The sequence below is a fragment of the Manacus vitellinus genome, unplaced genomic scaffold (assembly GCF_001715985.3).
Source record: "Manacus vitellinus isolate BGI_N305 unplaced genomic scaffold, ASM171598v3 scaffold_16_pilon, whole genome shotgun sequence".
Classification (NCBI taxonomy): domain Eukaryota; kingdom Metazoa; phylum Chordata; class Aves; order Passeriformes; family Pipridae; genus Manacus; species Manacus vitellinus.
In genome coordinates this window covers 7,579,051-7,603,095 of record NW_021939189.1, presented here as the reverse complement: position 1 = coordinate 7,603,095, position 24,045 = coordinate 7,579,051, and positions in this window count along the sequence as shown.

Here is a 24,045-nt window from a genome sequence, read left to right as displayed (position 1 = left end):
ACAGGTAGCTTTGGCTCCTCCCCAGTCCTTGCTCTCCTCCGAACCAATTGCCAAAGATGCCACTGGCAAGCCTGTGCACAGGAGATTGAGGACATGTCATTTTGACAGGGCTACCAGTCCCCCCTCCTCATTTCAGGCTGCTGCTGCTAAGAATATATGTGCCCTTTATCATAGCTCTAAAATAGAGAGAGACACTTTGGAATTCAATTAGTCAAACAGTTGCCACAGCAACAAAAACATATAAACTTAAATGATTTATACTCACAGACACCACTTCAAATAGGAATAAATTTAATACAGCAGCTGGGAATGAAATGCATTGTACAATAAGAAAATTGTATTTTTTCTCTCACTGATGATAGGCCTCAAGGTCTTAATGCAATATAGATGAAAAAAGATATTTGGGTAGAAGGAAGCAGAATATGTTGTGCTGTATGTACAATGCCTGCTTGGAGAGTACAGCACATAATGAGTATGTACATCTAATCACAGAGCTGTGATGCTGTTTGCAGACAGCCAGAGATCAAAGATTACAGCGACCAAGCTGACTGGTTGCTTTCACTTTCTTTCTTCAGCTCTCTTCCATCTCATGAAACCTTTCCTGTTGGCCCCCACCCAGGAAAAAAACAAATCTACCCTCATTCCAGCAGCTTCTCCACTACAGAGCCAGGTCCCCATCTGGTAAAGTGTGATTGTGTTTTTTTCTAGAAGAGAAGAAAATTACTTTAATTCAAACATACTTTTGATAATTGAAGAAGAAATTAATTCCAAGAAATGTGCAGAAATTTTTTTCCTCTTCAAGAACATTGCACAAGCTTGCAAGAAAATCTAGAATGGTCGTTCCAAGTGACAGTCATCTGCAGTACTTTTGCCCATGAAGGCTGAACATGCAGTGGATGCCACACTCCCTACTGCTCTCCTTTGACTTTGAGATTCCCTAGAGAGAACTACAGGTCCATGACATGTAAGACCAGCAGAAGATAATGCATGTACAGACCTCTACCATTAGCACAACTTCGGTGCATTCTCAGTCCAGTACATACAAATATATCTTTTGTCAACCAGAAAAGGTTTCATGCATGAAAATGATGTAGGGGCTTAGGGGAGCCTTATGATTAGTTTCCAGTAAACAGGAATTGTCCAGAAGTTGTGCAGAAACTGCCTCCTTCCTTTCTAATGGCACAGCAGCTGGTTTAACCCAGAACTGTGGAAAACTGTGTGCTTACAGTTCATCTGCCTCTTTGTTGAGGTGCCAAAGCCAGCTGCCTTGGCAGTGCCTGGACTAGAAACAGCCAAGCAGTGCATAGAGTGCAAAAGAAAGTGGAGATCCAACCACTGGCTCTTCATTTTCCCCTAAATGGAAGTTATCCTGTCATCCTAGGAGACATTTTGGAAGTCATCACCTGCCTCCAGAAAGCCTGATCAACGTGACCAACCACTACTATTGTTAACACCCTTGGAGGGCTAATACAATGTTATGAGCAATTGTATGAGATCTCTCATCTGACCTGCTAAACTATATGGCATTTATGGTGGGAATAAGGACTTTATTTCCTGTCCAGGTCATGCTCATAACACCTTCTCCTGCACTTCACGGGAACTTAAACAGGATGAATCTCATGTACTGTGGGGCCCTTTGTGCAAAGGCAACTTCTCTGGCTTAGACCATATTTTGAGTAAACACTGCAGATCTGAGTACAAGAGGGAAAAGACAGAAAAGTACCTTTGAGAGAAACCCAATACTTTCATCTAAGTATAAACAAACAAAACCACAGGCCACAGCTCTTACAGAAGTTACTGGCTTCTCAATGTAAAAAATTACTGGGATGAGTTTTTATGGATTGTTTTAGGCAGAAGGTCAAGAGTCCTGTTCATTATTAGAGTTGGCAGGTGGGGTAGAGTTTGAGATGCTTTGGGTGCAAATCGAGATCAACACCTGCAATTCTCTTTGGCAATTTTGGAAAGGAAAACATGCAGATGCAGAATGACAACTAAACAAAGCTAATAATGAAATCATATTTATGTAGGCAGGAAGGAAGCTCAATTGCCAGGAGAGTACTAAAGTCTACAAGTGTAAATACATACCAAATAAGTCAGCTTGATGAGATGCCAAGTTTGTTCAGCAGAGTATGGCACTTCACTGCTGAAGTGCTCCTGCAGGAGAGAAACCAGGAAAATGTCAAAAAGGTCAATGGGTGAAATGTGTGGCTCCACCAGGAAACTAAGCAAACAAGCTCATGTCAGCAGGATTTAGCACTGCCTTGCAAAGGGCCTGTTGGTCTTGTCACATTGAAGCACAAATATTTTACTCGCGAGCTCTGTGTGTTACTGATCTAGAGCTCACTTCTCTCTCCCCGCCTCAAAGCAGAAAGCACCACAATTTATGGTTCTGATGTACTGGGTTTGCTTACTTGAAGGTTCTGGATTTCAAGCACAGGAGAAAAAAGTATTGACATCATGAGGGATGTGGTGGAGCAAGTGTGTGAGGATTTGTAGGACTGGTATGGCCAATATTTAACAATGAAGGGTCCAAGGCAATAAAGGAAATGAGTAGCTTTACAACATCTCTGAGCCTCACTCTCAGACCAGACTATTCACATACTCTGAGTCAAAAGGGGGGAAAAAACCCACAAAACAAGAGCAAATAGTGCAAAGTATCTCTGGAGATGTTTAGAGTGGAAATCATAGACATCACAATATTTAGACTCTGAATGAATCTTCCACAGGGGTTGCAAAAAGCAAGATCCTAAACAGCTGAAAGATGGAGCTGAGCCAAAAGTATTCAACCTGTGACAGCAAAAGTCTTGACTCAGCCCCTTCATCTCTCTTTTCCTATGAAGGTAACATCTGTTCTGCTCGTTCCCTGCTCCATCCCTCTTTGGTACAATGGCACAGAGAACAGCAGGCTGGCGTGTCCATCCACACTCCGTTCCTTCTGGATTAGGGGATGGAGCAGTTCAGCAACCAGCTCCCCAAGCCACAAACTACATTTATCATCATCTTTACACGCCTTTACACAGCTGGCTCTCCTGATGATAATGTGTTCTACAGTTTCCCTTGCTGGCGTGGCTTATGTTAATACTCCATTAACATTGCTAATCAGAGACAGACTTCTGGCAGTATCTCCAGGGGATGAGCGAATGTTGTCCTATGCCTTTCAGTTTAGGAGATCAGACTTTCAGATGAAATCCATTCCCAACATCTCTGATTTCAGCAATTAAATGAAGCTGCAGCATGTGGGAGCTGTTCAATGCTGGATGCATGTGGTTCCTACTGCTCCAAAATAAGACCTTTTAAACCGCCTTTTATGCCAATCCTCAGATACATGACATTTGGAACTTTAATTCACTTGGGAAATCAAAGACTGCTAGAAAGATGAGATGGATTCAAATCAAAGATAAAAGGTACAGAGGTCCCGAAGGTCTAACAGTGCATGTTCCCAGTTCAGCTTACCTCATCCAGAAATCTATATTTTAGTTTGATCTATTCCTTCTCACATTTCAGGAACACTTCCAAATCCACTTTAGCTTTACAAAAGGAGTCTACTTTTATTTGGATTAAGTAGAATTAGTCACCATGATATATTAGGTCTCAAAAGTGTCTGGAAGTTCTAGCTGCACTGGTTAAAGGAAGACAACTGCTCGTTAGTGGAATTTTTAAGTCACCTCAGATTTTAGGTGGACTGCTATTCTCTACAGGATTCAGAGTAACTATAAAATTAACAATTGTTAAACAAACTCTACACTATGGAAATAAATTTATTTCCAGTGAAAATATCATAAATGAAGCAGAATGAAATACAACTATTGAAAGGTGAAGTGATGCCTGTATCCTCCCAAACTCCTTCAGCCACAAGCAACAGCTGAGCAGGAGGATGATGCAGTTAAACTAGTGAAATCAATGATGAATCAATCCAGTGTAAATTAGGACAAGTTTCCCCTTTTCTTTTCCCTTTCCTCTCGCAGTCTCCCTGATAACACCTCATGACTTCCTGTCTGAAATGGAAAGCACTTCCATTGCCAGAAGAGGTGCTTGCTGGTGATTCTCAGTGATACAGACACAAGGAAGAACAGCTCAGTTTTAACAGGCAGACCAGTTACATCTCACAGCAAAGCCAACACTTGTCTTTCCTCAAAAAAGCCAACTAAACTTACAGAAAAAAAAGAGGAGAACTCACAAACAGACAATCCACATCAGTACCTAAATGATTAAGTAGTATATGACTCACAGCCATTTCAAAAGGCTTCTCCAAAGCCCTAGAGGCCTCACCAGAACCTATTTAGATACACAGCTCAGACATGCAGTAGGTGCAGGGTTTATTTCAAATGCTTCAGGAGTGCAGCTTCTCTGAATTCTAAATTCAGTTAAGGATGTACCATGTTCACTGAGGATGGGGAAAACTGTGGACTACGTGCAAGGTCCATAGCACATGGATATGACCTTCGTGATTTCTAATACATCAGCTCATTGCTATAATGATGTGCTTTGGAGCCATTAATTAACTTGCTGCTCTCTGAGGAAATTCTCAGTTCCCTCTATCATTCATATCTGCTTGGAAGAACTGCAGGCCCACAAAAGCTACGTGTGAAAGCCTGAGATGTAGCCAAGCAGACCGTGGGCAGGTGCTATGAAAACTTCCTCATACAGTGCTTCAGTGCAGCTCCATCCCATCCTACAGCACCAGACTGATGCTGCCAGAGCAGCTCTGACAGACTTAGTTCAGCTGCCTGTCCCCAAAATCACTGCTGCTGGGACATCCCAAATCTCAGTTCTGTGATATTTGGTACTCCAGCCTCACATTCTACCTTAGTGGAAAATGCCAATTAATGGAAGATGAATAAAAATGTAGTGAAAATATTTGCCTGTTTCTCCTTGGCATAAGTTGTCATCTTTCTCCTATTTATTCATTATTCAGATGTTTTCACAATCCTGATTATGGATTTATACCTTCTTGGACTAGAGTTTGTTTGCAGGTAGTTGAATACATGTTCTCCATATTCAGTGAGAGCATGAGTGAAGAGCTAGTTCACAGATACTGCAATTCTTCCCTGTCTGGATGAGCATTAACTGCCTTGAATGAAGACTGAGACCCAAAAACCAAAGAGGATGTGTGCCTCCTATGATGTTCTGCAATATTAACTATTCTACAATTCACTTCTGTTTTGTTTCAGCAGCTTTGCTCACTGAATCATCAGAGAGCAAAATTGCTTCAAAATAATAACCAGCTACATGGAGGGTTATTTGGAGATGGAAAGAGCAGAGTTTTACTCTAAATTTACAAAAATCTCAACTCACACATTTCACTCGCCAAGTAAAGTGTTCTTACACCTCTTTCTTCAGAGCCAGCACCTTGGGAACCCACCTTCTCAGGCTGATCTTTGCTTCCTCTCTTTACAGATCAAACACCCTCCCTTATGTAACACAGAAATCATTTCTGAAAAGACTTTCAGCTCAAGGAGGCAGTTTTTCCAGGTTAGGAACAGTAATTAATGGATTTTAGGCCAACTCAGGTCCCACGCACCCCATCTAATATTGTGGGGCTGCTGCAGGTTAGTACATTTGAAACCCGTAATAGACTAGTCCTGTCAGAGCACATAACATCTCTGGCTCTGACTAACATCACTGCACGCTCTGAAGCAGCTCCATCCAGCGAATAGAAAGTACATTTGTAAGACTTCCATTGCACTTGTCTCTCTCTTTCACACACACAAACGAATCTTAAAGCACAGATTAATATTTAAACAATCAGGGCTACGAATATCTTCCAACCTTCCTGGACAAGAAAATTCTTGTGTGGAAAAACAGAGTGGGGAAAATGCACAGGAGGAAGAGACCTGTTTTCAAGTGGGAATTTACTTTTCATTTCCGCTCCCTTTGATATAACCAGGATTAACTGCATTTCATCCCCTTCTAAAGGACATGTTGGGTCCCCAGCTGTTTTTCCACTATCAATCCCTGGAGAACAAAGCTTAGGAAGTTAAATGAGTTTTGGGAATCTCATGTTCGCTTTTAATTAATTTGAAATGAATGCATGCTAATGACAGCACCACAGCAAGATTGCCAAAACTTTCCCCATCTGCATAAGGAATTGGTGAAGAGCTTGGGATCTCACCACCAGCTTTAACCCTTACTTATTGCAGCTACAGCCAAAACTTTGGGATGAAATAGGGTCTGAAGGTTCAGCAATTGTCATCTCCATGCACACCATGGAGATGTTCTGACTACTTCCACTCCAAGTGGACGGGGGAGGGAGCCCTTCAAATCCAGGATGGCTAGCTCTCAGAGTCCCTGAAAGAAGAAGGACAATCAGAAATGCATCTTGCTGGGTTCAGGCTGTGAGGAATAAAACTGCTGTTTCCCTGTTCAGAGCCACACTTGCAGCTCTTCCTCTTTGTTTTACATGAATTATAAAAATACAAATACACTTCAAGTCCTTCATATAAAAAAAAAAGACAGAAAACAGCCCAGTGAACTTATTTTCCTACCATTATCCTCACTCATGGGTGGCATTACCAATGGCATCTTAGAAGGAAGGTTACTTGTTGGTTTTTAAAGGCAAGGAGTGGGGTCAGGTTGAAACAATGAGTGTTAGGTTGCTCCTGGTGCTGACAAGTGAGCTATGGCAGGAATGACTGTTAGGACAGGAATACTGGAAATCTGTGTGTGAAACTGGAGGCTGTTAAATCTGAGAACAGCTAACTTTGATTTTGGCAGAATACTTACAGGGGTTGGGGAAACCATTCTGCAGGGACCACAACCCAGCTGTCAGGAGTAATAAAAGTTGGGCTCAAACTACAATAGAGAAATTGTTGAGGGGAAGGACAATCAGGAAAGTGGACTGGATTTGCTGATCTACAAGCAGTTTCACTTATAGTCACTCCTGGAAAATGGAAAACAAAACAGGGAGCCAGACAGATCTGGAAATTAGGCCAAATAAAAAAAGAGGGTAATGTGAGAGGAAGGATTTATACCCATCAATCTATGTCAAGGTCTTCAGAAGAGACCTTAAGGACACTGTAGATGGGAAGGAATGAGTTTAAACAGAGCAGCTCTCACTGTCCTAATTCACTGGGAACTGTTCATCTATCACAGCTCTGGTTGTCTTCTCTTGTTCTGAGCCTACAGCTTTGCAGGAATTAGGCTCAGGGCATCTGTCCCAGCAGTGTTTCCTTGCTTCCCTGAAGAGCTTCTGCCTCCAGTCTCCTCCTCTGGGCCCTCAGTTTGTCCATCTTCTCAGTGCAAATGCAGAGAAAGGCTGCCAAAATGACAAGGTTCAGCACAGGAATGTGGGTTACAGAGGTAAAGAAGACCACAGGTAGGAAGGAGGAGAGCTAATTTATTAAACAAGCTTAGATACCCACCTGCTCTGGACCCTGTGTCTTGTTATTCATTCAAGGAGCCAGATACTTGCAGATATAGACACACAGAGGCTGTAACCATAAACATTTTAAAAGACCATGCCCAGAGGAAGCTTTTGTTCAGTTAAGGCCTGACATTAGCACCAGACTGGCTGTGATCTGAATCTGTTTGTACAGGTAACCATCCTGCACTCTGAGGTTAACATTAGAGTGCTTTTACAGATGGAGAAAGCAATTACCTCATTTAAATTAAACAAAGATTCCTAAAGCTGCTGCTGTGCAATGCTTTCCCCTCTGTAACTGAGCACCAGCATATTTACATGGGGGCTTTTGTGGTTGGGTGTAAGTCATTTGCAAGATATTTTTACTGCTTGCAGGAAATCTATGAAAAAGGATGAGGCAGAATGTCTTGGAATGCAAAGTACCGAGCTGGATTTTAACCACTGCACAACAGCAAATGGGTTATGCTTGGCTTTTTACTATTCAGCTGGTAGCAATAAAACAGTGCTTGGCTTACTCCTTTACAGAGCCAAGTTCTTTATCTTGAAAGAACAATAGTGAAAAAAGGCCTGTAGAGGAAGGAGGCAGCCTTCTGAAAAGCCCCCTTAAGACTGCCTCAGAGCTGAACACAGGAGGCTTAACTCCTACGCCTCCGGCCCCCACGGTGGCAGCTCTCCCTTGTTCCTCAGTGCACCTGGGGTGGGAAAAGCTACAGCTCAGCCTTGTCTCTGGTGAATGAGATAAGCAGAAACACACCATTTATAGCTACCCATCTTCAGGGGCAGGGAGACAGCTTCAGCTGCTTCTCTAGGCAGTGCTCATCCATAAAGTGCAGACAAAAAGCCTTTCCAGGTGGGAAGGGTTTGCAGCTTCACCTCTGCATTCTGGGAGCTCTCCACTAACTACTGCCTGCAGAAGTACCTGACTGCATTGTTGGCAGCACAGGTATCTGGGAGGATGATGTTCACCCAGAGGCTCCTGATCTTAGCATCCACTTAAGGCAGAGAAGAGACAGGTCTCAACAGCAATGAATAGAAAAGGCTTCTTAAGTAAGACTGATGGTCACAGACAGATCCTCTGCTGCTCTGCTTCTCCAGCTCCCAGATCTGTATCAGCACCACATACATTATATGGTCGTCTCACTTCTTGGCTAGGGACACAGTCATGGTTCAGTGTTTTAATTAGCTGACTCCAGGCTATCTTGGTCATAAAGGCTCACAGAGAGAAAGATAAACACTGCGCAGAAATCACGTTAATTTATAAAATATTCAATTAAAGAAAACAAACAGCATAAACTAAGATCATCAGAGCTAGATGGCAGGAAAATCATCCTGCTGGGAGTCAGCTGCCTCTGGCCTTGGGCAGGCAAATATATTGCTCCTCTGCACTTCTTGCACCAGAAGGGGCCAGGGAGAACAGGAGGTGAAGTTACAGAATAGGTCCTACAGCAAGTGGTTTTGACAGCTCAGTCTAGGGCCCCTTCACCCCCTCAGAGATCAAAACACTTGCCTTCATCTCATATTTTCTTCAAAGAAAGGAAGGACACAGTCCATCCCGAATTCTTTACTGTGCAGCAAAGTTCCGTCCCTTCGAAGCCCAGTTCCACCATTTGCAGTTCAGGAATCTGTAAACTGCTGAAGCATAAAGATGACTTTCAGGGGCTTCTCTTGCACTCACACCAAACTGTGACCCTTGAACTCTGCTGAGGACAGACTATTTTCTAATAGGATGTGCGAAATGAGAGAGAGGGTGTTGGGAATGAGAGAAGCACCATGTTCTGTCCCCCAGGTTGGGCACACAGCTGCGGGAGCAGCAACTACATTCAGGGCTAGATCTCATAAGGGACATGAGGAGTAGAGAAAATCACAGCATTTAGGGATGGAGAGGTCCATTTGCTGTCTCTCCTCACCCAGCAGTGACAGATCACTCTCCTGTGCTTTGTCCTGTGTGTAATGACCCAAGAGTTTCTACTTACTCTTGTGGGGAATAACTCTACAGCTTCAGGAATCTCCATGAGAGAAACTTAGAGGCACAGCCTGGGTTAACCTCAGTTAAATGGGGTGGAAAGTGGGTTTGAGGGTAAATATTGCCTTTAGCCAGTGCTGCATGTCTGGAGTACTTGGGGCCAGGTCTGTATCAGACCTCCCACCAATGGTGCTCCAGCCAAATCCTTCTTTCCAACTGAGAGCTCAGCATCCTATGCTATGGAGTTTGCCTCCTTTCCTGCCAGCCTGTGAAAAAAGAGTCCCTCTGCATGTGCCCCAGACAGTGACAAAGCAACAAGTGGAAAACTGCCTGTACCCAACGGCCCTTGGCATTTCTTCTGCACATTTTCCCAGCCTTTTTCCTGCAGGGCCATTGCTGCTTTCAGAGACAGGAAGGAAGCAATGATCCTGTGAGCATTACAAACCACTGAGCCTCTCTCTGGGGAATGGAGAGACAGGACTTCTCTGGCCTCAGTAAGTTGCAGGTTGTGTTGCTATCTGAGATTCTCATTATCTCCAGTGGAAGCTGTGATTTGTTTCTCAGTTCTCATTTCTCTTTGCACACAGTTGCTTCTCCTCTTCAAGGCAGCTTTTTCTGGGAGCTCTAGCCTCAAAGGTTCCTTTTTCTTCATGTGTGAATTACAGATGTCACAAACACCTCGACATGGTTCGTGACTCCTCATTCAAATGCAGACTAGCTGAGGGGGAAAGCAAGTCTTTAGATCTATAGCATCCCCTGGGGATATCAGCATGGGACACACACGCGTGCCAGTGATAAGCCAAACTAGACACTGGATGTCACCGGCACTCCACTGGAAACACGGAGGAGGGAGCAGGTATCTGGCAGTAAAAACCTCCACTCTTAAAGCAAGCAGTCTGGTTAGCTGAAGAAGTATTGGCTAGGCATGAATTAATAAGGAACATCTAACATACTCTAGGACCAGAATAAATCCAGCAAAAACATCCAGGTGAGGAGGTGAAGGAAAGGATGAAAGGAAATTGCTATCCTAGCTTGGAGGGAAAAGCAAGACCAAGGATGTTGTGTAGAAGTCTCCCAGACAGCCAACAGCCCACAAACCTTAACAACTGCCAAGGAAAATAGATGATGGGATGGAGAAGGCTATGCAAATCTTTCATACCAACATGCCTTAAGAGCTCCCCTGGAGGGCCCTGCATGTCATGAGAAATACCTGCCACCATAAATGGACACCTCCCAGTGAAGAATGCCTACTGATCCGCATCAGCACCTTGAGTCCCATGCTCACTGACTCCTCTCACTTCCTTTCACCTTATCAAACACTCTTCTACCTGAAGACACTATGACAGTGTAAGAGAAGAGCAACCTTGACAAGAATTCAATCTGGTTGTTGTTCAAATCCCAGTGTGGGAGAAGAGGAGGAGAAGGCTTTGGGCAAAGCTCCAGCCCTCTCTCAGTGAGGTCCTTGCTCTGAGGGACACAGAGAGGATGAAGGGCTTGAGGAGGAGAGCGGGTGATGCAGACATAGTCTGTGTATACCAGACCAGCTGTTCAATCTGCAAGTGCACATTCAAACTATGTCTGACGGTTTCTGGAAGGGTCTCCACCTCACAAACACATGTTGTGCAGTTTGTCTGGTTGCTTCCTGAAGAAATGACTTGGACTACGGTGTGTGCAGCACCTTGAGCAGACATGATCCACATTGGGCTGTGAGACATGTGGAGATTTTGGACAGATACAAACTATGGATCTCTTCAAAGCCCTGTTAGACTGCAGGCAGATTCCTCCAAGAGAGCTTAATGTCCCAAGTTACTGTGTAAAAACAGGCATGCACACATTTCTGTGTACATTGACAACATTTCCCTCTGGATGGAAAGAAACAGCACAACTGGATGGAAAGAAGCAGTTCAGCTCTGCCAATAACCAGAGTGGAGTCCCTCATGAGTGGGCTGTGTTTTGGCAGTGAAAGGTGAAATTTTTGTACACACCTCCCTCTCAGCTCTGCAGCGAGGGTTTGGGTGGAGGCTGTGAAATACAGTGCAAAACTTGGGACGGTGATGGCTTTATTCCACTTTGGGAGGTGAAGAGTCCCACCATACTTTTCCTAACATGAAGAGCTCCTACCTGGCTGCATAATTACATTTCTGTGGCCAGCTGTTTTGTTTGTTGCTTGTTTTAAGTTCTCCCCTGTTTAATACCTGGATTTTGCTGGAGCACCGAGGGAGACAGGCACTTGAACCTACTGCCACCCTGCTTTCTCTATCCATAAATGAAAGCATGGGAGTGTTTCACCGACCTTCTAAATACAGAGGCTTCAAATTAAATTATAACATTGCTGATTATCGGCAGACCAGGGATTAAACTGATTGGGGCCCTGCCAGACCAGATTTAGCTTTCATTAAGTTCTGCCCACAAATCAGACTTACCCATATCCTCGCTCTTGAAGTTATAATGTGCACAAATGCACAGAGGGAGAGCGAAAACCAAAGTACTTTACTGTTTAGAATTCTAATCCTTTCAAGGTCTGGAAATACCTGGGGTCCAGCTACCACGTCGTCTATCCACATCTGCTGTTAGAAGTAAAAACCTGAAAGCAAGTCATTTACATGAGGGTTTAAGAGGGATGCAGAGAAACAACAAGAGCAGGGATGTAATCAGTAGCACAGAGAAAGTCTAAAAGGAGCTTGTCGATCCCTATGAAGTAGAGCAAGAGGCTTATATAATTTTTTGTGTGTGTATGTGTGTGTGTAAATTTCCTAAACAGCTGACCTAAATGAGTTCTTACCACGATCAGATAGTCTAGGACAACAGAGTAATCCTTCTAATAGGATTACAGGCTGTGCTAAAGGAGACTTCAGGCTTCTCTGCTCTGCATTGTAATATGTACACATACACACACACAGATGGACCTGGTACCTGTAAACCTGGGCTTTTCCCCATTCATCCCCTTCATTGCCCAGCCTTTCTCACCTCACTGCTTGTTTTCTCCACGATTGCTATAACACAGTCACCAACCTTGGATTGAGAAAGAAGGAGGGAATAAATCAAAGAGCCGAAGTCGCAAAACTGGACGAATGGAAGTGTGAGGAAATTAGCATCCCAAAAGGCTAGTTTCAGTAGGATTCCAAGGGTATTGCCTGATGCCAGTCAGTCTTTCCAGTGCTGTTCAGCAAGGCAGCATAAAAATCCCTGCCATTAAGATTTGCAGGCAGCACAAAAGCTGGTGAAGAAGCATAGAGCAATTCAGCAGGAGGTTCCATGGAGCTTTGCAGACCTCCTGGTATGATGGATCTGTCCAAACCAAACACCTTAATAGATGTAAACACAGAGTTATGTGCAAACAAAGCAGGAAGATCTACATACCAGCTGTGGGTGGAAAGCTGCAGGGAAGTGTGAGGGAGTCTCTGTGCAGTGAGAACAAGAAAAGAAAGCAATGCACACACACACAGAGAAGGGAGTTATTTCCTAATAAAGAAGTAACTGACTGTGAGCTCCCAGAGAAGGATGTAGTCAGTAGTGTCTAGTACAGCCTTTAGTCGCATGCAAAGGGATGGAGAAAGTGCCTTGTAACTTCAGACTGCCCGAGTGAAACCAATGCTGGTGTGCCGATAACAGCTCTCACAAATATGTTTTTCAAAGGTTGCTAAGAAGCACTTAGAGATGGTGCTGGAGAGAATTACAAAAACCACCAGATACAGCGGGGAAAATGCCTTACTGCAAGGGACTAAGTGGAGCTCAATTCACTTTATCAAAAGATAGTTATGGGGGATAACAACTTCCAGCACAAAGATCTCAAATATTAGAGAAGTTTCTGCTCACATGCAGAAAGGCAAAGTGAGAACCAACAGCAGCTGAACGATAAAGGCAGATGAACCCAACTGGGAAATCAAACATACATTTGCAATAACGAGCAGCAGGAAGGAAGGACACGTTCTCTGTCTCCTGCTTTTTTTTTTTTTTAATGTCTTCAAATTAAACCTTGGAAGACACCTGGAATTATCCCTGGGAGGCATCCTTCAGCCGAACACATTCCTGCAATCAGTTCAGGAGAAAGGAAATAAAAGGCACTGCCCTAGAGTGCAGCCTACATCAGGTGCTTGTCTGTAGACTGGTCTCTGCTGCAGGATGACTCCATCCCACCTGCCTTTCCCTGGGGATACTGGGAACGGCTGATCCACCAGTCAAAAACATCCCAACAAACATCTACTAAAACAAATGTCTTCCCTTGTGTTCATGCATGGACAGACATAGAGCAGCCCAACCTCTTTTGAACATAGACCCACATCTGTTAACATGCTCCTCTATGCACACCAGCTCCCGTGGTTTTGGCTTAGAGCAGGTGTCCCAGGAAAGCACCAAAACAGAGACTGCATTTCTTTCAGCATCATAGGCTTCACTTACCATCATCCAAAACGAGATCTCACAGCAAGGCAAGAGCCTGGAAGATGAGAAGTTAATCCCCAAACCATCAGGAAAGGGTAAGAGGTTTGAAAGATTTAGAAGTGACTTGTTGCTTGACCTGGAAAGAAGATTCTGGAGCCCTGGGTCAGCAACTCTCCTGTGCTTATGATTGAGTAGGTGACATAATACAGATGACTGTGGCTGAAAATTAATTGATGTTACATCCCTTATAAATCTGGACTACCTGGCCAAAGCATAGTGCTCTCAGAGTGACTGAGAACTGCTGAAATATTTATAAAAATGAGATATTACTTTGGCCTAGCTGGAACAGAGGATTAACTTCATCACTCTCTCCTCTCTCCTCTCTTCTCCCAAAAATACAGAAGCTGCTTCAAAAGAAGGAAGCAAAACTTTTTCATATCCACTTTAACAAAATGTTATTTTGAAATCAGAATGAATTTCACTTTTTGGGAGTATGAAATCCCTGTGGGCTGCACAGCCTGAGCAGTGTGCCTGCAATATATAACGAAAACATGGGATGGTATCCCTCAGCTCCCCAACAGAACTGTACACCCACTCTCCCACAGCAGCAGGACCATACTAACAGAATTATTTTTGAAGGGGAAGACAAGATGGAGGCAAGGGGTCCCTTTTCAGATGCTACAATAAGCCATTAAACACACTCATGTGGTTGAGGTTTACTCTAAAAACTACCACATACACAGCAGTGAAAAGCTTGTCCCTGAAGCTGATCCATGCTTTGGGAAGTGGAAATGGAGCAAGAGGAGATTCATCACTGCCAAGAGAAGAAAGCACTGCTGGAGCCCTGTCCTTTCTGCAACCCATCTGCTTTGTGAGCTGAGGGTCTAAAAGATGGAAAACAGCACAGAAATCCCTGTGGGGTTCTAGGCCTTCCTTGGACAGGTCTTCATGGTGCAGGAGGTGGGAGGGAAGAGGCTAAGGGGAGCTGCAGTGATAACTAATCCAAGGAGGGGGAAATTAGAAAAGAGGGAATGAAGAGAGAAGAAAACAGGTGAAGTGGTGAACGAAGAAAATCCAGGTGGGACCAGGAGCCTTCCCACAGGCATTTGGTGTTGCCCAATGTCTTAACCCACATCTCTCTCAGCTGCTCCCTACTTACTGTGCCTCCTTTGCACAACAGACCTGAAGCCTCCATCCATTCCCTGTGCAACCAGCCAGGCATCCCCATACTTAGCAGCACCTACTTGCTCACACAAGCTATTTTTCTCTCTGTTCTCAGCGCTATAATGAAAATGTCTGCACGTGATGTTATTTGTAGGATATTTTATGATTGTTTTCATTATGAAAAAGGGGTTTTATACGTCATTTTCCTGTTACCCTGCTCATCCCCAGCTGAGCATCATTTCCAATGAGCAGCACTTGCTGTTCAACCAAGAGCCAGGACAGACCTGGTCCTTTTCCAGCCCTAAGTCCCAGAGCCCTTCCTGGCAGCTCCCATCAGCAGCAGGCCGATCACAGAAAGCGTTATTATTAAAACATCTCTTTCTCCATTGTCTGAGGCTCTACCACAGCTCTGAGCCACACAAAAGCTGCTGGCTGTGAGAATGACAGTGCCAGGTGAAAAGCTCTCCCGCTCTGCTGTGTGATGGGTCGCACGTCCAGCGGGATCAGCACTTCAGTAGCAACGCAGACAATTTTTAAAGACATTTGTTTATCACAGCCACGTGCCACCATTTGATTGCCTGAAAAGCCCAGGAGGGCACCTAACACAATATCTCCCAGAGAGTGACAGTCAGGGCACTCGTCACTTGGAATTAAACAGACACCTTCAATACAGATGGAAAAGACTACAAAAGGAGCATTAAAAGAGCAGTTACATCCCTCTCTTTCCCCTGGTACCTGTTTCAACTTCTCAGCCTGTCATTAGGGACTGCCATGGGGGACTGTATCACAAATGAGCAGCATGGACAGACACAGCAAAGAGCAGCTCCTGCTTTCCCAGCACAGTGCCAGCAAGGAAAACCTCCACAGCAGCACAGGGCAGTGGAGCACAACTACTGGTATGCCTGCACTGGCAGGGACCTCCCTTTTCCCCCAAATGTGATGATAAAACATGGAGAAGGCGGTTTCTCAGTGCAAGAGGGGACAGGAATGATTGTAAGCTTGCTTTAGGATTTCTCATACAATTCTGTAAACACACCAGTTCCCAGTTGTTCATGCTGAGAAAGATATCATGATGGTCTCAGCTTCTAATGATGGCTTATGGAGCTGGTCAAAATATCTTAAGTCCATCCTTCCTCTCCAGAGAGCTTTCCACCCACCCAACCCTAACATGTTGGAATTATTTTCCAAGAGAAACCAAAGACAGGAAAATGATTTTACACCAAGTTAGAATTTTCTCCCTCCTCCTCTGCAGCTTGTATGGCAAGAGGCAAACCCCAGAAAACTCTGAACTGTCCAAATAAAAAATATATTCCTCATATGAACACTCTGGGATGGTTTAAAGCAATGAAAAATTCTTTCTGTTCAAAACCTGCAGACTGTCAAAATTCCTCACAGAGTCGTTTTGACAAGCTCAGACTATAAACCCTGTAAGGTTCGCTGCCCATTAATATTCTCGGATGATTCCTTTCTCTATTTGATTGTCACCAAATGCAAACATCAGTTTTTCCAGACATTCTCATGTCTCATAATGAACAAAAAAAAAAAGGAAGTCAGAAAAATAATCTGGATATCCAAGATCTTGCAAACAAGCACTCAGACTGCCTATAACTAGATTGTCTGAGTTCATCATCCTTCCTGACAACTCTGTACACGTAAACAAAATGTATTTTCACTGTTTTGCACGACTAATTTTGCTCACAGTGAAACAGAGTTTATGAGGGCGTGTCCCCCTCCAGCTTTTAGCATTGCATACCTTGGCTTGTCCAACCGAAATGGACAGGGAACTAATGTCCATGCAGCAGAATCATAGGGGTCCCCCAGAGGGATCTTCACATACAGGCTGTCTGGCTAAGGAAATATCAGCAACATCCAGCAAGTCCTACCAGCTAATCTGATCCCACGAGTGCACCTGGAAGGGCCCACTGTGTGCACAGAGCCTGTTACATCACCTGGAAATATTTATGGAGAAAAACAGCACTTTTCCATGTGCCATGAGGCACTGTGAAGATGTATGCTTTGCACTCCTAAGTATTTTTAGGCTGTGTGGATGGCTGCAAGACGGACCAGAAGCACCACATGTCCCTCCTTACCCAATGGCCTGTGCTTCCCTGGGAGATTTGGCTGACAGCATTAGACAGCAGCATAGATCAGCAAGGCTCTGCACTCCTGTGAAACTACATCAATAAACATACAGCTGAGACAAGGGAGTGTGGGGACATAAATATATATGATTAGATTCCCACAGGTTTGAAATTTCCCTGCACAGTCTGCCTCTGGGCTGCATCTCCCCAGCTTGGTTGAAGCAACAGATATGTACTCTGTCAAGGCTTTGATATATAAAAAACAGGAGGTGTTTGAGTCCACTCTAATCCTCTTCACATGGCTCATTTTTAACCAGGCTTTCTCACAGGAGCCACCCCAAGGACACCTCCTCCAGCTGAGTAGGGGGATCGGCATGTCCGCAATGCACCAACGCCTGAAAAGTGAGAGAACTGTGCAGAAAAAGGCCTTTTTCTCTCTCTCCTCTCCCAAACATCGAGCATGACTGACTGCTACCGCTGCAGCTCCAACCCATTTGTGCAAACACTAGACCCTGTTCTGGCTGGGCAGAGCCACTGCCTGGATGTTGCAGGAGCAGATGGAAATTTCACCTGGAAGAGCAGTGCATAAATAAAACTGATAAAAAGTTTTAGGACTTGTGGAACGTGCATAATGTGCTTTATCAGAGATATCGGCTCCCATGCTTAAACACTGCCAGTGGCTGCCAGGGAAAGAAAAATAAAAGGTCTCTTATAAAATTATTATCCTGTCACTTAAGTCAACAACAGTAATACCACGATAGAAGCCAGCAGTTATGTCACATTGTTTTATCACTATAATTATATCAAGAACACAGTAACTGTCTGTGAGAGATAAGATGATGGAAACAGCTCTGCTGAAGATTCCTGTTCACAGCGCTGGGATTTGCAGGCTGGTTTGGGGTTTGGACATTACATTCAATTACTGTCCTTGAGTGCTGAAGAGCCACGTCAGTGAAGAAATACAACCAGAGGGAAGAAATACAACCAGAAGGCTCCCCTGACTCCTCCTGCTGCAGATGGGGTTGTAGGAGTTATCAGGGTCAGTCCTGAGGATCACAAAGGACCAAATTAATGGTAATTGGCCTCCGGAGGACCCCTGGGCTTCACAGGCTGCTCGGGCTCCTAAAAATGCACAGCAGGGTGACATGAACACTCCCACAAAGTGCTGGAGGACAGCATATAGCCACATTTGCTGAGCAGGAATTGACCTTTCCCTAGGCAGAAGGGAAAAAAAAGAACATTTTGTAGGCTAAGAAAGGACTTGGCATGAGAAAGGTAAGCAATTCTCTGCAGCTTGTATAGTTTCAGGGAAGGGCACTGAAAACTCTTCTGCTGACCCCAAATGATGTGCAGTCCTCGATCTCACACACGTGCAAAATGGCATAATACCTGTGGAACCCACTAACTTCCCAAACAGCTGACACCCTCCAAATGCTTTCTTCAGTTGGGGAAATCCCTAATGTATCATGAGGTTGTCATTATTTGTTGCTTTTTCTGTCCCACTTTCTGCTTTGCTCAGGAATGAGGTTCCTTCAGAAACTCAGCAAACCCCTATATCATGCTGACAACTCATCTGTTTCTGTCTCTCTTTCCCATGGATTCTGTATTCATTGTAAATTGTTCTGAGGCACCACGGTATACAGCAAACAGCACAATGGAGCCTGGAAAGCTGCAATTGCAACAGCTTTTAGTTGTCAAGTGGGACTGTGAAAACAAATAGTAAAAATGAGTTTCAGAGAATAAGTAGTTACTTGGGGTTTTTTAAATAGAAAAGACAAGGTAGGTCATAGACATTTGTAAAAAGAGAGAAGGTGCCAGGCTGCCCCCAAACCTGTTTTTCTCCCTCCTACTTCCCACTTACTCAGAAATTCATGAAATTATACAATTATTAAACCTTTCTACACCTGGAGAAACAGGATTCAGGCAATGAGTCCATACAAAACTCTCCTTCTGCATCACTACAAGTGTGCTTCGTTTTCCTCTGCTCATAGAAGGGAAAGACCCTCACAACAGTATTGTCCCTTTTGTCCCAGAGTCAGTGCTTTTCAGGGTTTGGTGGAGGTTGCCCTGCACAGTCCAACACACACTGACACCCTCAGCACTGACCAGGAGGGCACCTCAGTCACCTACAGAACAAGCACTTTTCAGTACTTCATTAGTATTATTGTAGGCTGCAGTGAAGTCCCAAGGGAACATCAGTGCTGAGAAGACGGATTCGGGGATCGCCTTCTCCATCAGATGTAACACAGAGGAAGATGGTGCTGGGGAAAACAAACATGTTTACTACCCTTTCCACAAAAGTTTGAAATAAAATATGCTCTTGTCTGAAGTCAAGAGCAACAGTGCCATTAGGGATGATCCGTCATGCCACAGAACTTTATCACAGTAATTACATCAGGAACAAGTTTACCATTTGAAAAAGAAGAAAGATTACAAGAAGCAATCCACCAAAACAGCAGCAGTGTCACAGCTGAGAGATATGCAGAGAAGAGAAATGCATTACATGAGAGCAGTTGAGAACGAATTCCAGGTGGAAAAGGCTACGTGTTGGTAGATTGTGTTTAGAGCACTGGTGAGCATGTCTGCTTACAAGCATGTGATCAATGGTTCTGCAAGCACAAGATTTTCATTTGCATGTGCACTTATGCAAATGGATTTCCAGATGGCCTTCAGAAAAACATAGAATCACCCACAGATTTTTCAAGTTTCCCAAAGAAATTAGCCTGATCAAAGTCCCTGACAGCTACATAGGCTGGAACTGTCATGCATCAAGAATGGATTGTGCTTGCATGTCCTTTGACATCTCACATTAACAGCACAGCCATCAGCCTGAATGTTTGACCTGTCAGCAGCTCAGGGAAGGCACCTCTGTTGTTTTAAAACCTTGTGGAAACATACAGCAGAAGCTAAACTGAGATCTTCTACTGAGCCTATTCTGAGTATGGCAGGACCAGGCACCAGTGAGACAACATGCTTGCTTTCCGGAAGAGCAAGGGTCATGCCTCACAAACAACATCACCTGGATTTTTTTTTTCCTCTTTCTCTTTGACTCAGCAAATGCTTGAGGGGGAGCATAACACCATCCTCCTGAGAGAAAATGAAGGTCATTACAGCCATTACCATTACAGTAGTAAGCTCCTAGCAGCAATATCATTTAAGGCTATTTCCTCTGCCCTGGAGTCACCCTAGTGTCTTGCTCATCACAGAAACCTCCCCTGCTCATCTTGTGTGACCTGCCAGGCATGTGCTGAAAGAGGCATTATGTAGGAGAGAGATTTGGAGGGAATGGCTAACAGGGAAAACATGGATCAGGATGATACAAATAAGATGTAAAGCAGTGAATGCAGAAGAAAGGAACATTCGAGGCAGCACAGCTTACACAAGGCTGATGCAGCCACTAAGACTTTCTGCTTTGCAAAGTCAGGCTCTGTAAAACTGCTGCTCACTGCAAAGTACTTGACCAATCCAGGTATTCTCACACCACTTTCACTGAGATCTAGCCCTGGTGTGTCTTAGGAGGTCATCAAGCACCTCTGAGCAAGAGCAGGATGAGAGAGCATAAATCATTGTCCTCACAAGGAACTACCCATTCACACAGGTCATGAGTTTGACAGTCATTTGAAGGGCATGCTCTGCACTGTGCCCTCACCTTCCTGGTGCAGGAAAGCACAGGGTGAAGACCTAAATGAAACAGGCCTGTTGGCTTATTTTCAGGCCTGGACAAAATTGTCATACAGCCTAAAACAAAGCATCAGCCCAGTAATAAAGATTCCCCTCTCTTCTCTATGCCAAGCCCTGATCTTACTCTCTAAGCAACTCTAAACAGCACACATACATGAGTTAGCAGACTCCAGTCTCACCTGCTGCCTGCTGTGATCCTGGATCCTTTCCAGACCAGCTCCAGGCCAGAGCAAAATACAGAGAAAACACCTATTGCTGGGGAAATTGTCCTATTATTGTGACAGATGGGTTCACTCATAGCCCTCCAGCTTGATATTTCCATGGTATCTCTAAACGCTGGTCAACCAAGGATTTCAAGCCCTTCCATACTCAATGCCCAGGAACACTCCCTGCCCTGGGACATATCCCAGTCAGAGCTACAAAGGCTCATCCCCTCTGATTTTCAAAGTGCTTTATCTCAGTGCCTAAGCAGAGCTCAGGGTGTGCAGATGCAGACATTCACTTCTGCAAGCTGCAGCTGGAGGAATGCACAGAAACATGGAGTTCAAGTGTGAGTAGAGGCAGCACCCAGTTTGCCCAGGAAAAGAGCCCAACAGCCAGTTCATCCTCTCACTGGGAAGTCTTTATGCATGTTATTGCAGGTAACACTTGAATAGTTATAAGAAAGTCCTTCAGAGGTGCTGTAATTGGTGGCAATAACTTTAAAGCACCCAAAGAAGCTGGCAGAAAAACAGGCAGATTAGGAATGGAGTCAGGACAGGTGGGAGGGAGATTTTAGGGACAATTTGCAAAGGGCAAACAGTTTGGTTTTGTTGTTGTCCAGTCTCCTGTTTTAAAAATCATCAACAAAGCAGGAAAAGAGCACTTTGCATGTGTGTGTTTACAGAGGGCAGGAAGTCAGCTCTCTAGCAGGATGGCTGCATTGTTTATTTATTAAATACATGGTAGACTGAGGCAGGATTTATGACACAAGATGTAAAGTAAGTTGAGAGTGTAAACCACCAGCTGGCTTTCAAAGTCATTTAAGAAAAGCCATCCCTGATAACAAAAAAACGAAGTTGAGAGACCAGTTCTCTAGTAACCGAGCTTCAGTTACAATTCCCTGCCCCAGAATATCTTCAGATCTGTGTGAGTAGTTCCCCCCACCTCCATTAGCTGGGATGAGGCTGGGTTCAGGTTAGACCTGGAGCTCTTCCAAAATCCCACTGTGCCCTGAGAGCCAGAATAAGAGCTGGGGTTTTATCTCCTTGCCTGTTATTTCACGGTCAAATGCATATCAGTGTTGCTAAGGTCCCATCATCTCCAGCACAGGCTCTTAAGAGTATTGGGCAGGTACTGCTTGCTGGGGCAGAGGAGAGAGAAAGTTCTCTACAGAGTTTATTTGAGAGGCAGGAGTAGAGCTGGCTTATCCAGTCACAACACGTGCTTTTGAAGCCATCACTGTGTTCATCCAAGTATTCAAATGGGTGAACACTAAAGAAACAGAGAAACTGGGGATGCACCTGCCACGAGAATGTTTTCTGCTTCCTCAAAAAATCAGATCCTCTCTAACACAGCAGAGGCCAGGTTGCAAACTAGGTTGCAGCAACTCCACGACAGCAGGGTCCCTTTTCTCTCTGCAACTGGCTGTGAAGGAGAGGTTCAAAGCCTATGAAGTCTTTCTGGTCTTGAGTGCTCAAGCACTTAGCCTCTATAGTCAATTGAGCTTGTAAAAACAATGTCACATCCCCCATAACAACATCACTTGGACTAAACAACACTGTCCAGACAGTCACTGGTCAAGGCCCAGAGAGGCTGACAATATACTCTCGTAGCACATCCTCCAACAAAAACAGAAGCTCTCAGTACCTTGGGCTTTCAAGCTGATACTTTCACTCAAGCTTTAATCTCCAAAATCAATTAAAAGCAAAGCAAATAAACCCAAGAGATCATCTCCCCTGTGTGGCTTTCAGCTTCACAGGCAGGAGAAAAATTATCCTTCATAATATCACATTGAAAGCACGTACTGCAGATGGCTGTCACTCAGTCATTAAGTGCAGTTTTGCAATTCCACCTATCGCTCTGTGAACCAGGATGATTTGTGCATACTTGGTGCATGAGTAACATACTGGAGCATTCTGCATCCCTTATGAAAAGTCATTATAGATAAAACAGACAGATCCTCGATAAGGCTTCAAAGGGGCTGGGAGTGTATTGCCTTCAAAAACATTGCCAGTCCCTCCTGAGATAAGTCCCACTCGACCCTGACTCGCACCCAAGCTCAGCCAAGCTTGCTTTCACACTCCAGAGCTCTGCTTCTTGTTGCTGTGACTAAACACGTCATCTTGTCTGCAAAGCAAGGGTGTATGAACAGGGAAGAGGTAGAAGCCAGCTCTTGCAGTAAAATGCCTCTTCAGTCACAAACTGAGCAGATTTTTGTGGCTGCCAGATGCAAGGCACAAGTTGTCAGACCCGGTGGATTTTCACCCGACTCTGAGCTGAGTCATAATGGACATTTTCCCTCAAGTCTTCACCTTTTGGTACTGCCAGGCATCGTCTCCAGGGTAGTTTGCATGCAATGCTGCAAGACAGCAGTGTTGAGTCATCCCACTCATTGTACTGTGACCACTCTGGTGAGATTTTTACTTGTGTGGATGCCTGTCCGATTAGTCTGTGAGTCACCATTCACAGAGAGCTGCAAGCCTCAGCTACGAGAATATCTCATCTGAAAAGATGGTGCCTATTCCTTGCTACAAGTGAACAGTCAACTGAGCCCCGTTGCATATCAAGGACTAGAGGAGAGAGGACTATAACATAAGAAAGTGGACAGCAAAGCTTGTATTTTGTTTCTTATACGTTTTATAAGAGAACCTTGTTCTTCAATAATATTTTAGATATCTGACAATTTTGTGAAAAGAGCCACAGTAACACAACTCCCGTGCTCCTTAACACATCCATTACACGTTTCTGAGCATTCCCTTCAACTAGAGCTGCAGAGACACCAGCTTGTTAATTATATTAAGATAAAGGGGAAATTTGGCAATTAAACTCCCATTTTTTTGCATATGTCCCTGGTAGGCTTCTGATAAGGCTGTCTGCTGCCTCAGGGCAGCATTCCCCCACGCAAGGTTTCCTGGAGACCCGCTGCTATGACTAAGCTTTCCATCACTGCCGTGTAATCAGGAGCTCACACCAGGAGGTAAAGCTGCTCAGACTGTGGCAGCCATTGTAACTTGAACTTTTCTCACAGAGCATCTTAGGATGAGTTTCTCTAGCTGCAGAAAGCTCAGCAAAGCAGCTTTTAATGACTCAGCCAGCAGGAATTGGTGGAATTCTTTGGCCCTTCATCTGAGGGAGGTGAATCTCAAGGACCATTATTTGTTGTCGGCCCTGGTGGTTACTAAGGTTTGATCACTGGAGAAGGAGAGGAGATGGAA